The sequence below is a fragment of the Schistocerca gregaria genome, chromosome 1 (assembly GCF_023897955.1).
Source record: "Schistocerca gregaria isolate iqSchGreg1 chromosome 1, iqSchGreg1.2, whole genome shotgun sequence".
Classification (NCBI taxonomy): domain Eukaryota; kingdom Metazoa; phylum Arthropoda; class Insecta; order Orthoptera; family Acrididae; genus Schistocerca; species Schistocerca gregaria.
In genome coordinates this window covers 835,695,249-835,709,018 of record NC_064920.1, presented here as the reverse complement: position 1 = coordinate 835,709,018, position 13,770 = coordinate 835,695,249, and the positions used below count along the sequence as shown (strand labels likewise).

Here is a 13,770-nt window from a genome sequence, read left to right as displayed (position 1 = left end):
GAAAGTTCAGTCCGTGGCGAAATGACCAAAAACAGTTAAGTCATAAGTGATAAGAGATAATTTACTAATAAAAATTGAAGACAATGTTTAAATCGAAGTTAAGTGAGTTGAAAATAAATTGCATTTACCATATAGTAGCATGCCACCCATTCGCTTTACAATTCAAGAAATTTTAGTAGTCCTGCAGAAAAGTCTGTTAATGATGTGGTTGTCAAATGACAAAATAAACCAAATTTCTATATGTGAAGGGCACAGATCTTCATCCAGTCACTTTATTAATCCTTTAACGGTGACAATGGACTGCGTTCACACATGACATTCGCTATTTCTCTCTCTCCCTTACTCTCTTTCTTTCTCGCTCCAGCTGCTGTATCGACACGTTTCATCTGGTTTTACAACCCTGGTTTCCTCAGCACTTTATTGTACGATTTATGACAGCTCCCTGAAGCATCCCAGATGATACGTTTCCACATCACTAATTAGCGCTGATTAGGGAAGCTGAAACCTGCGATCGCTTGAAGCAACTTGAGACTGTCAATCTAAACCAAACTACGCGGATTCTGTACCTGAGAAACAGAACTATATCATCAAACTTGTAATATTCGAGACAATTAAGCTAAGAATTACACTTCTTAGGTGTGATGGGGTAGCACTTGATGTGTTATAACCTTTTTTATTTTATTTTATTTTTGTTTAAAAAGCGCTGTTCAAGGAACTCGTGAGCTGTTGCTCCACAGAAAGACAACTGCACTCTGCTGTTGCTTGGTAATCGTCTGACGGTTATCCCTTCAGTAAGCCAGTGTTTCATTCCAAAACAAACGTCTTTCTGAAGTTCCTACCTGTGAGATGCCAATTAGTCACGCATTTGATGCAGAGAAGATGGGTCCTCCTTCGGTATATGTGAACTAAGTTGTCAGAAAGCACGAATAAACTATAAATACTAATGCAGTTTTAAGACATATTATGTGTAAATTAAAGGGCTGGATTAGTTCCTCAGAACTGATGAACAACAACAACCATTGCATTTCGGACCGCAGACAAAACGTACTATAAGTTGTTTCACCTCCTGAATATTACATAAAAACTTAGATAAAGATACTACCTCGATTTAAAGCAGAACGATTGTAGGCCAAAAATGAACATTTGATTCAATATGACTAACATAACATCAGACGGGATCGCCCGCACTTAAAAACAGTATCGTATTTAGAAATAATTAGAGGTTGGTAATAACTGATTACATGGATGAATTTTAAGAAACGATCAACGTATCAGGCCACGTCTTTCGCAATATAACCACAGGTTACAAAAGACAAATAAATTAACTTAGGTAGAGTGAGAATTTATTGATGAAAGAAACAAATCATGACTTGCCTTCACAGTTAGTTGGTCCGATCGAAAAATTCTCTACCTCGGAAGACTACACCATGGTCTCGTTGATACTGCCTAATATAATATCATTACACGCTCTTGTTTAGCCCTTTAATTTTTAACATCATTACATGATATAGCTGTACAAATTCATCCAACTGTTTCCTTTTTCCTACCTTTCACGATGAGTTTCATTCGTAATTACCGAGAAAATTTGTGAGCATGATTTGAAAACAGTGGAAACATGTTCATTAAACACCATTGTTTTTGTTATCCCCTTTGCCTGCATGACTGCGAGCAAGCGCGTGCACTGCTGTGTGTGTGTGTGTGCGTGTGTGTGTGTGTGTGTGTGTGTCGACGCGCGCATGTGTAACTGATATACGCCATAGATCAATGCTAAAGTACATTTGAATGTGTATTGAAACAAAATTCGTACATACAAGTTATTCCATCGATTTCTACTGTGTGGCAACATGGCAACCGTTTTTACGTTTAACTATATTTCATCGGATATCATTTCATGTCATGCATTGTCATTCCGTTCGTCAACCTTCTTCCACTGTATTATTTTTGTTGCAATAAGACAACAAGTTACCCCAAGAAAGGAACATGGGGGTTAACGACCAGCTATTGAAGTTTTATTTTTCTCTACATTCAAATCTGTATTCCGAAAGTCGGCGAACCGTTTGCGATGAACAGTACACTGGGTAAAAAAGTCACTGCTCGCTTTTCGTATAGCAAGTTTGCTAAAAATGTGTATAATCTCGCTGTTTTGTTTAAGGCGGTCTAAAAAAAAGTTCTTGGCATTAAAAATCTGCTAATACGCTTATCATTGCACAATCACTCTACTGCTGGTATTAATTATCATTAATATGCAGAATATTAGTAAATGCTTTTTGGCTGCCCGCCGTTTCTTTATCTAGCGCAGAGTTACTCATTACGGTCTTGCTTAAGTTTAACGCTCCATTTTTCTCACGGAGCACTGAAAATGGTGCTTGCGCTGTCGGTCACGCTTAGTCAACACAACACCGCCTCGCACGCCCGCCATCACCACCAGGTCATAAACCTGTTGTGCTTCCGGCAGCTGTCTCTCACAGCGACGGCTTGCCACAGTTCTGGTCTCTCTTTATGAATAATAGTGAAAGCGGTGAAACGTTCACATGTCTGACTATCGCTTAGTGTACTAAGAAAACGGCGAAAAGACGTCAGTCGGAAAGACGCTTAATTTTATTTACCATGGGTCGTTTCTGAATGGTTGCGCTACGAGTAATATAAGCCACCATTTCACAGAGCGCTTTATCACTTTAATTTTCAGCGCAACAGCTATGTTATGATATGCGGGACGCTTTAGGCCGACAACTCAATGCCAGCTCAAGGCTAATTCGAGGCAGTAGTGTAGCGCAGGTTATTATTGTTGCTATTACTATTATTATTATTATTTGCGGAATATAGTTTAAGGAGGAAAGATTGATAAACCTTCTTTTCCTCGTGTTGCTCCCAAAGTGCTGCAAATTGTTTAATTTAGTTCAATAAAAACACATCGAGTAAAACTAAAGTGATATCTGGTGCTCCCCAAGGAAGTGTTATTGGCCTTCCGCTCTTCCTTACCTATGTGAATGATTTAGGAGACAACTGAGGAGCCCTTTTATACTGTTTTCAGGTCATGCTGTAATTTACCGTCTAGTAAAGCCATCACAAGATTAAAAACAATTGCAAAATGATTTAAGGAAGACACCTGTATATGCGAGATGCGGCAATTGACCCTAAATAATGAAAAATTAGGTCATCCACGTGAGTTCTAAAAGGAATCCGTCAAACTTCAGTTACACGATACATCACACTAGTTTAAAAGTTGAGATTTAAACTAAATACCTGGGCCCCCATACATCAGCACTAGTTTAAAAGTTGAGATTCAAACTAAATGACTAGGAATAAAAATTGCGAAGAACATAAATTGGAGCGATGACATATATAACATTTGGAGAAAGCGAACAAATAACTGCGTTTTATTGCCAGACACTTAGAAATTGCAACAAACCCACTCAAGACACTGCATGCAACACGCTTGTCTCTCCCCTGCTGTATTGCTGTGCAGTATGAAATTCTTACTAGATAGGATCGACGCAGGACATCGAAGAAGTTCAAAGAAGGGCAGCTTGTTTTGTACTATCGCGAAATAGGGAAGAGTGTGTCTCGGATGCGTTACGGAAGTCGGGACGGAGATCACTAAAACAAAGGTGCTTTTCGATGCAGCGATATCTTTTCACGAAATTTCAATCTCCAACTTTCTCTTCCGAATCCAAAAACATTTTGTTGACGCCTACCAACGTAGAGAGAAATAATCATTATAATAAAATCAGAAAAATCAGAGCTCGCATGTAGAGACTTAAGTATTCTTTTCTGTCACTCGCTGGTCGGGACTAGAAGGGTAGATAAACAGCTTGAAGGTATTCCGATGTCAGGGACAGTAGATGCAGAGATGCTGAAAAATAAACAAAATATTTATTGTGCCTTGTAAGAGAGATAAAATTCTACGTTTATCACACAGTTTACGTGTGAGGTTGACAAAGCGATTGTTTACAGCTAATCGGAGAAGGAAAGCCCAACATGCAGAAAATATTGGAACAGGAAAAAATTCGTTCTAGGCTTTCGGTCAGTCACGTTCCAGTTATTTATGAGTGTATAGAATTTGAGTTTCTCGCTTGCACTAAGTCAAGCACATATTGAGTTTCCAACCACTAGCTTGCAAAACTAAGTAGCATTTCATTTGTATCTCTGGAACCAAACTCGAACTCTGGGCTAGAGTGATACATTCCCCTGCAATCCCGGCCACTCAAAATCGGACATAATCTGTAGTGTAGTCTGTCTAGGACAGGTTGGAAGGTGACAGTATAATTGTGACTTGGCAAAGCCAACGATTGTCAATGTGAAATAAAGGTTGAGTAGCCCAGCCTGATGTCCATGTTGCGCTATATTTAACACACTCTGTCATATTCACAGCGATTTTAGTTATAAAAACTAAAATTGAAAGGTCAGTTCAGAAAACCTGCATTAGATACCCTAAAAGTTTCCATCGAGTATTGTACTGTAAGTTATGAACATATATCGTACGTAAACTACGAAAAATACAAAGGAGCAAGAGGGAGAGGGGGAGGAGGGGGGGGGGGGGGGGGGGAAGGCACTAGACACCTTTCACCAAACGCAGCACCAACGTTAGAGAGGGTCAGAAATGTTAGACGTAAAAATGCCCCGTTCGGCGCAAGCTAAATCTCGCTTGTGAAATTGGGCGCAGAGGACGGTATCCATAGCGTTAGCCTGTTGCGTTGGCTATTCAGGTTGCACGCCAATCACGCTACTGAAACAAGAAACAGGGTATCGTATGCTTGGAATCAGGATGACAGTAAACGTCGAATCCACTTAAATGCAAATTAGGAAATATTTTCGACCTGTTTTGAATCCAGTACTAAAATGTTGGTTATTAAATTGTAAAATTATATTTTTAACAATGCTGTAGCGCTCCATGATACAGAAAATATTTATTTTGGCAGAAAATTCTATGATATTAAAGAAATTAACTTGCGAAGGTGCGAAAAAAAGTTCACAGGGAACTAGAATAGGCCATTGTGTACTAAACATTTAAAGAGGAAGAAAAATTGCAAGAAAAATTACTTTCTCCGAATACAAATTCCAATTATTGATTATGGACACGTTTTGCTTGAACCATGTGTAGGTTTACAATGCCTTATTCAACAACCAAATAAAAAAACTAAATCTGTAAAATTTTATTTATTCCTCTAGAGCCAAAGTAAGCATCTACAGTAAAGAGGAAACTGTTGTCTGTTAACTACGTCTCTCTCGTGAGACCCGTGGTAAAGCGATAGCCGAAAACTTAGACTGCTGAAGGCTTGGCCTGTTGCGCTGTTTACGCCATTAGGCCACAAAAGATCTCCTTCTTCTGTATGCCAAGTGTCTGTTGTTTCATATCTACGAATATTTGTCATGCACCTCGGACGCTGATAACTGTTTCACAAGCACCTGAGCAGACTTATTTTTTACTTTTTCTTAACTGATCTCATTTTATCAACAAATATACAATCACTTCATGGCATATGAAGTTTATTATCACTTTTGGTTAATTACATCGGGTTGAACTATACGTCAATTAATTTTTATTACTTTTATAATTTCGTTAAAAGTTCTCTCACAGTCGTTGTAAAATTTTGTTCCATAATCTGAGAATTCGGAGGCTATTTTGAATTTAATTAATACAAACAATGTTAATTTATGTGGAGAACAAAGCGCAACAGGTACATCCAACTGTCCAATCCAAGATGCAGGTGAACTACGAATGACAACAACTGACTGATGATCAGCAAAGTCTTCAAACTGAATTAAAAGTACATAATGTCCACAACCTTCTGGTGGCACAGTTCTAGTGTCAGGCATACAAAACCTGCAACCAAAAACAAAATTAGGTTACATTACAGGCTGGACAGGTAAATGGTGCGATTCAAAACAAGGTGATCATATGTATGTCGCAGTTGTCACCTGTGATGGGCACAGAATAAAAAAACAGCCCCAAAACTGAGCGGAGAGTTTCTCGTAGATACAGCAATTATACCAGCAAAATAAACGGTTCAAATTTTTACCACAATTGCCAGCAGTAATGTGTAAATTTGCCCTCTTTTTATGCCCATATATTTTAGGAACTATAGTAGTCAAAGATGGTGTACAAAAAATGTTCCAACAGCAGTTGATGCAAAGTGTATGGTATGGTGTAAGTTCGTATCCTCATAAATCCACAAAGTACATGTCGCATGGATCTTCTAAGTGAAACAAGCTGTTATACCTCTGTTTCTGATATTTCTTATTTAAAAAAAAAAGAAAAAAACTGATGGCGTCACATTTTACTTGTATCACACTTCGGCCGCTAGATGTCTCCAGTTTCGTAAAAACTCGTACCATTTTGGAGTTTTAACGCTGAGGATGTTTGACAGGTGCACGCGCACAGTATTCGAAACTCTTGCTTTCGTAATTTGAAAGAAAAACACGTATAATTAAGTGCGGTTGAAGGAAGAGGTAGGTTAGGGAGCAGCGCGCGTGTACTCACCGGAGAGCGCAAACAGCGGCGGCTGGGGGTGGGCGTGAGTGTCGCGGCGCGGCAGTGCCTGCTGACAGGTGTCTGGCAGAGCTTCACCAGAGGCTCGCGAGGCGGCGCTTCTAGCGGCTGCGGCTGCTGCTGCGGCTGCACTGTCCGGGGCCCGCGCAGCGCCCGGTAGGCCGGGCCGCCGCCGCCGAAAACGCCCGAACACCGGCGGTCGCAGCCGAGCGCCGGGCGCTGAGGCGAGGCCTGGGAGCGCCGGGGTCGCGCGTCAACGCCAGTCAGCGCGTCACGGCGACCTCTGGCCAGAGACGCTCTGCCCGCTCCAACTGCGCGGCCGCCGTGCGCAGATTACGGAAGGCCGGCCCAAGAGCAGCGTACCAAAACCTTCCTCACACTGTTACTGCTGTACGGGAACGGGCATCACCCAGCACCTCAAAAATGTTCAGCAGCTATACTTCAGACTGAAAATTATACCTACGCATAATACTAAGAACAGTAAATGTATTGAAGGAAATCCAAAGTTTTACTCCATGAAGCTGCAGTCCGATTTATCATCAAATTCTGAACTGATGCTCAACACCAACGTCAGGATCAAGTGCGATCTCCACAGGCACCGATACAGTCACACATTTGTTGTTTCTTGCCGTGAATGAAACTCATGCTGTGTCAGCTCATGAACACTGCTGCCTGGAGGCTGGGGTGAAGTTCTTCCCCTGGGCATCCCCTGGGCATGCTCTTCGTGTGCTATGGCTGGCCGTACCAGGCAAAGATCTGCAATTTCCCCACGGAGTGTGTGCTGTGAACTCAGCGTGATTCATGGTACCATGGTCATGAAAGCTATACCAACACGATTTACCCTTCTACACACTGACGCCGAGCGGGATCAGCCGAGTGGTGTGGGCGCTGTAGTCGTGGATTGAGCATCTGGTCAGGGCGGAGGTTCGAGTCCTCCCTCGGGCATGGGTGTGTGTTTTTGTCCTTAGGATAATTTAGGTTAAGTAGTGTGTAAGCTTAGGGACTGATGACCTTAGAAGTTGAGTCCCATAAGGTTTCACACACATTTGAACACACACACACTGGCGAGGTTTTGGCCCCTCCCTGCAATAGTTAGCATCTCGAACTTTTGTATACTCCTGTTTCCCCCCTCCGCTATGATCCCAAGAGAGATATGACGGACGAAAGTCGCTACTTTCTGCGACCTTTCCTCAGGTTGTGTACCAATACCAAGTCTTTAATCTCACCGCCACAAGCAGAACTCAACGGTGAGGGCCACAGAATGCCACACAATATCCCAATTGACCTGGCTCTATATCATGCAAGTCTCGTTGTCCCTGGTGTGATGTGAAAAGTACTTAAACTGCCTAACTTACTTACGTCTTTCTTCAACCGGCTTTAGTCCATCTTTGACGAGCTGAGCACTATGCTCGTACACTCTAAGTCATAACCACAGATCAAAGTACGAGTGCATTCATATTTAATATTTAAACGAAAACTTGTCGGTACCTGTTTTGGAATGGCACACCGTCACTGTGAAACAAACTGATGAGAGAACCAGGGATGATGTCTGTTTTTGAAGAGTCGCCCAGCCAGGATCAGTTGTTGGATAATTCGATTCTGAGATTCAAATCAAGTCTGAGTTCAATAAGTCATGTATTTAGGCTATGATATAACCACATGCCACATTGAAATGTGAGAGAATAGGTTTCCAATGAAATGAACATAAAATATGTTGTGATTCTTGAGTTTCTCCCGGCGTATTTGATAATCAAAATATCCACGGGTGTACTGCCGGTCTATAGTGTCCAACGGGCACAATATTTCGGCGATCAAACATGTCGCCATCATCAGGTGAACTGACGGACTGAGCTCCTGTGAACGTGCCGGCACGGAGATCCGTACGATATGGCTGTTCAGGGGGAACTGGGTTCGGTCGCGGCGGCGGCCGATTTAAATACCCTCCGCCCGCGGCGCGCTCCCTCCGCCGTCCGCGCCCCGCGCCACGGTAGCGCGGTGGAACAGATTGCGACGGCGTCTGAGATGACGTCGGTGTGATGGCTCTGTCCGCCGTGGTCGTCACAACTATGCGTTTGCTCGATTTACTCTTGATTAACCCAATCGCTGGTTCCCAAGCCTTGCTAAGATTATAGCCACAGTCACGGTTTATGAGGTCGTTGTTAGAGAGGCTATCGAAATTCGCACCACGGCGGACAGAGCCATCACACCGACGTCATCTCAGACGCCGTCGCAATCTGTTCCACCGCGCTACCGTGGCGTGGGGCGCGGTCGGCGGAGGGAGCGCGCCGCGGGCGGAGGGTATTTAAATCGGCCGCCGCCGCGACCGAACCCAGTTCCCCCTGAGCAGCCATAGCGTACGGATCTCCGTGCCGGCGCGTTCACAGGAGCTCAGTCCGTCAGTTCACCTGATGATGGCGACATGTTTGATCGCCGAAATATTGTGCCCGTTGGACACTATACACCGGCAGTACACCCGTGGATATTTTGATTATAAAATGTGTTAACGTTGATCAAGATGATTTCTAAACAGAAATAGCACAAGTTCACTTACATTATTGAAACATAAATCTGTCTAGAAGCTTAATTTAATCACGTATGTCCTGCCAACACTGGAGTGGTAGCCCATCTATGTGGAAGCCTGCTTGGGAAATGCTACAAGTTTTACTAATCTGTGCAGATCGCAAATTCAAATTATCTGAGTCCAAGGCCCGTGAAACAATACAATTAATCCGGCAACACAAATTGCATAGCAAATCAGACAAATTGTGAGCTGCTCAGAAACTGGATATCGCTAATGCGATATGCGATACACTCAAAACTCGGCAAACTTGCATCCCAGTCGGCGCCACACCAGAAGTTTCACCTTCTGCGGTACGACCGCAAGTCTCTCTCTTTATAATATGACAAGTTTCCAAATTTTCCTCTATTAAACGCCAGTTGCGGACTTTTTGAAAACTTGTAGATGGAGCGGAGCATTCCCAGCCTTTGCCACAGTGGCCAGCGAGAACACCTCTTTCTTTACACCAGTACAAGGGAAGCTTGCAAATGTTTCTCGTTCTTCGCCTCCAGAAAGCATCTTAACGTGCAAGAGATTGTTATAGACTGTAGCTATGTTCTACTCGTGGGTAGAGCCCTTCGCACATAAATGCTTTAGGGGCAAGACTCAGTTGACTGGACAAGATACGGATGGAAAGGCAACGAAATTGCTCACAGTGGCCAAGCAGCGTCATGGCGGCCTTTCATACATCTGTATACATTGAGGTGATTCATCACACAATTATGCTCTATGGGCTTAGCCACAGCTACCTTCAAAGGAAAAAAACACATTTGCTGCCAAAGTGTGGAGCAGGGGCTCACTGCAACCACTTCTGTGAGCTGCAGTGTCCTGGGGACCTATGTCTCTTCTCTAGGGCCTATGGCCTCCTGTGGTCAATCCACAACAAGGTCCTGATCGTTTCTGAACCAAATAATTTGAAGCCTTCTTCCCAAATTAGCAAAGCCTTGTACTCGCCTCAAAAATAACTGAGAATTTAGCAGAAATATAATCAAATATCCTCATTTTACTAAGTTGTGGAGCTCCTCTTGATGTTCTTCGTGTTTGCGATTTAAAATCCAAACACAATTAGTTTATTTCAGTACTTTCCCAGACATGTTTCGCCGCCTATGTGTCATCTTCTGTGGATCAAATGTTTATTTCTTAAAGTTACAATGTTTTTGTGCTCAGCGATATGTGACTGTCATACCACAGGTCAGCGATGCATGGCAGCCGCATATCTGAACCAAGCTTCCGGTAATATGTTCCAGGCACTTTGCCATGCCACCCTGTCAGTAACGTCTGCTCAGACGCCAGCTATTTTTACCCGTTTATTTGTCTGAACCTGTCGAGGAATCGTGTTATCCTCTCTTGGCGTAGTTCTGCTGAACACCTGTGATTCTTCTTCTTCCCACACTGTTGCCCTTAGTCCATCCCTTAACCACTATTTTGCAGTTATTGCACTACAGTTAACTGTCTATGCGATCTGTCAGTATGAAGCTCCCATGTCGATCATTCCAGGCATTTGATCTTTCTAAAAGTCCAAAAGACAGTGGTATGCTGCATATGCGCATTCTCTGGTTTCAATTCTTCACCTAAAAAGTTCCAGAAAGGCTCGACAAACGAATGGCCATCATGTGCTCGTTCAATTTTTCATCTGAAGGTACTGCTTTTTTCTGTCCTGAAAATACTGAAAGTAAGATCAAACAGTGGCCAACTTTTAGTTAATTCATCGCACCCAACGAAAATGCTAAAGTATCACTTTGTTAGTGTACGGTAACACAGTTCATGGTGTGGCACTTGCCATTACCGTCAGAGTAGGTGCTACTTAATGTTCCAACAAATGTTTTTGGCATGTGTTTATTTGTTGTTGTCTTGTCCGATTTCTTTCATGAAACGCTCCACTTTGGTTCACCTCGTAAAAATCTGTTCATCTCCAAAAATTTATTGCTTCCTGCTTTGTTACGAACTTCGTTACAGCAGACAAGTGTTTGTCGGTGTGTACAGTTTTACCATCACTCCAATCCACACACGCACACGCACACACACACACACACACACACACACACATACACACATATATATATATTTTCTTCCATAATTAAATAGACTATTCCTGGGTGACTCAAACTATGTCCTCTCAACATTCCACTTATTGTAGTCAAGTTTGCGACATCAATTACTTTTCTCCCTAATTCGATAGAGTACCTCTCAAATATTTATCTGACTCACTCATATAATCTTCATCATTCTGTATCATCACATTTCAAAAGGTCCTGTTCTCACTTCATTCCTCAACTGCTTACCTCTCACTAATTATTTCCGTCCTAGGCTTCCGTCCAGTCAAATACCTTCAAAACGACTTTCTAAGACTGTAATTTATATTTAATATTAATACGTTACTTCATTTCAGAAGCGCTTCTCTTGCCAGTACCAGTCTGCATTTCATACCTAGTTAGTAACTTTGCTGCACAAATTGCAACAATCATCTACTGTTTTCAACGACTCATTTCCTAATCTTATTCATTAAATGGTTCAAATGGCTCTGAGCACTATGGGACTTAATTTCTAAGGTCATCAGTCACCTAGAACTTAGAACTACTTAAACCTAACTAACCTAAGGCAGGATTCGAACCTGCGACCGTAGTGGTCGCGAGGATCCAGACTGTAGCGCCTAGAACCGCTCGGTCACCCCGGTCGGCTTATTCATTAACATCGACTGACGTAATTAGACTAAGTTCCATTGAACTTGTTTCATTTCTTTTATATTCATCTTGTAACCGCTTTTCAAGGCGCTTCCATCCGTTCAAATGATCTTCCAAGTCCCGTGACGTCTCTGACAGAATTATAGTGTTGTCGCCGAACCGCAACATTTTTCTTCTTCTTCTTCTTCTTCTTCTTCTTCTTCCTGAACTTCAATTCTATTTCCAAATTTCTTCTCAGCTTTCCTTCACAAATTTCGGAATGTGGAGACCACCAGGGGGAGGCTATAACTCCATCTCCCTCCCTTCTCAATTACTGTTCCCCTTTCACAACTTTGGCCTCTTACGACTGCTGTCTGAGTTCTGTACAATGTAGCTCAGTCTTAGTTCACTGTATCTTATCCCTGCTACTTTCAGAAATAAAAAATAAGAAGAGGTTATTCCAGTGAAAACTATACAACGCTTACTCTAATTCCGCAAATACTAAAAATGCACGATTGCCTTTTTTCAATCCATTCCTACGTCGTTGTGTATTATTTCACGTATTCCTGGATTTTTTGTCAAGCCAACCTCATCTTCATCGAGGTCAGCTTTACCAGTCTTTCAGCTCTCTTATGCATAGTTCGTATTAGTATTTTGCAACCATTTCTTCTTAAAGCTCGTTCTAAATGACCAATTGCAAGTGAGCACATCAGCACTCTTAAACTTTACACAATATGGTAAGCCTGGTACTAACCACAAAGTGTCCCAATAGTAAACAAATTAACACCCCAATATAACGTAACATCCCTTCTTAACTCAACTGTAACAATGTAATATTTGGCATTTATTAATGCACAGTTCTTGTAATAACAAGATGTAACCCCCAAATAGAACATTGCTGATGTACAACCAACAATTAGTGACCACTGCAACTGTTCACAACAAATACTAAAAGATTGTAATTTTGTAATAACGTGTATTCTAAATAATACTAATTGTTGTCCTACATGGTACTGACAAACCATAAAATGTGATGTATATGTTAAAGAACAGTTTTACAGAACAAAAAGTCAAAAGACCTATTTGACAATTCCAAAGACAATACCACAACTAAAGATAGTATGTAGTGCGTTGTACCTTAGTCCAGAATGTTTAGTTCGTAAGAACACAAGTGCCTTGTAAACAATAGCCAGTAGCTATCTGAAAATGACCTAATAAGCCAAAAACTAGTTCATACAAATAAAAATCAGTAGAACAAAAAACCGCCTAAGTGTAATTCAACCCTCAAGCTTCTTAAAGCGGTATCTAACTAATGATCACATCTGTCAGCAGCTACCTGCTTTGGAGTTGTATTTATTTCAGTGTTCTTAATGTCTAAAGATATTTTGCCTGTCTCATATACCCTGAATACTAGATGGAATACTTTTTTCACGTTATTTTCGGAAGGCAATTATTTACAGTTCGTAAAATTTGTTCAAAAATCGTGTTGCACACTGCTGTATTATTCAACAGGCAGGTTCAGTCATAGTCTGTAGGTGAGTGCATTGAGCTGTGGCAGCGCTATGGATATCAACCTTTGTCCTCTGTTTCGATCTTTCGTCGTCTGCTGTGACTCAAGTCCGAGGCGACAGGCAGCGGCAGGGGCGTATAGGCGGGGGAGGTGGGCCGGAAGTGAGAGAGCAAATGTCTCGCACAAAGCGGACGTCGATGTTGACAGCCAGCGTCGGCTGTTCTGTTCTTGTGGTGTGTCGTGGACTAGCGGGGTGGAGAGGGGGGGGAGGCGTTGATTGCTGTTAGTATGTGGATTGTGGACCTGGTTCACCTACCTACCAATTGGAAAATTTATGTTATCTGGTGTGGACTCTTGGAGATGTTTTAATGTGATTTCCCATTCCTTAAGTCGTTTTATTTGAACAGGTCTTCTAGCCTCTGCTTACACTGCAGTGTAGTTTGCCGTTTTCTCCTGACCTCTGAAGTCATGTTCATCATTTATTGCGCAGGTCGGTGTTAAGACTCGTTATGTTCAGAGTGGCGCTGAATAGTTACCTGTGCCAGGTTTTGAG

The 13,770-nt window shown here is 42.1% G+C and overlaps 1 long non-coding RNA gene across 1 annotated transcript in view; it reads right to left on the bottom strand.

The window, feature by feature from the left end:
- LOC126272197 (uncharacterized) overlaps positions 1-6,593 on the bottom strand; it is an 891,399-nt gene extending 884,806 nt beyond the window's left edge. The window contains exon 1 of the long non-coding RNA XR_007549192.1: positions 6,482-6,593. This is a non-coding gene — a long non-coding RNA (uncharacterized LOC126272197). The remainder of the gene's footprint in view (positions 1-6,481) is intronic.
- Between the last annotated feature and the right edge of the window lie 7,177 nt (positions 6,594-13,770).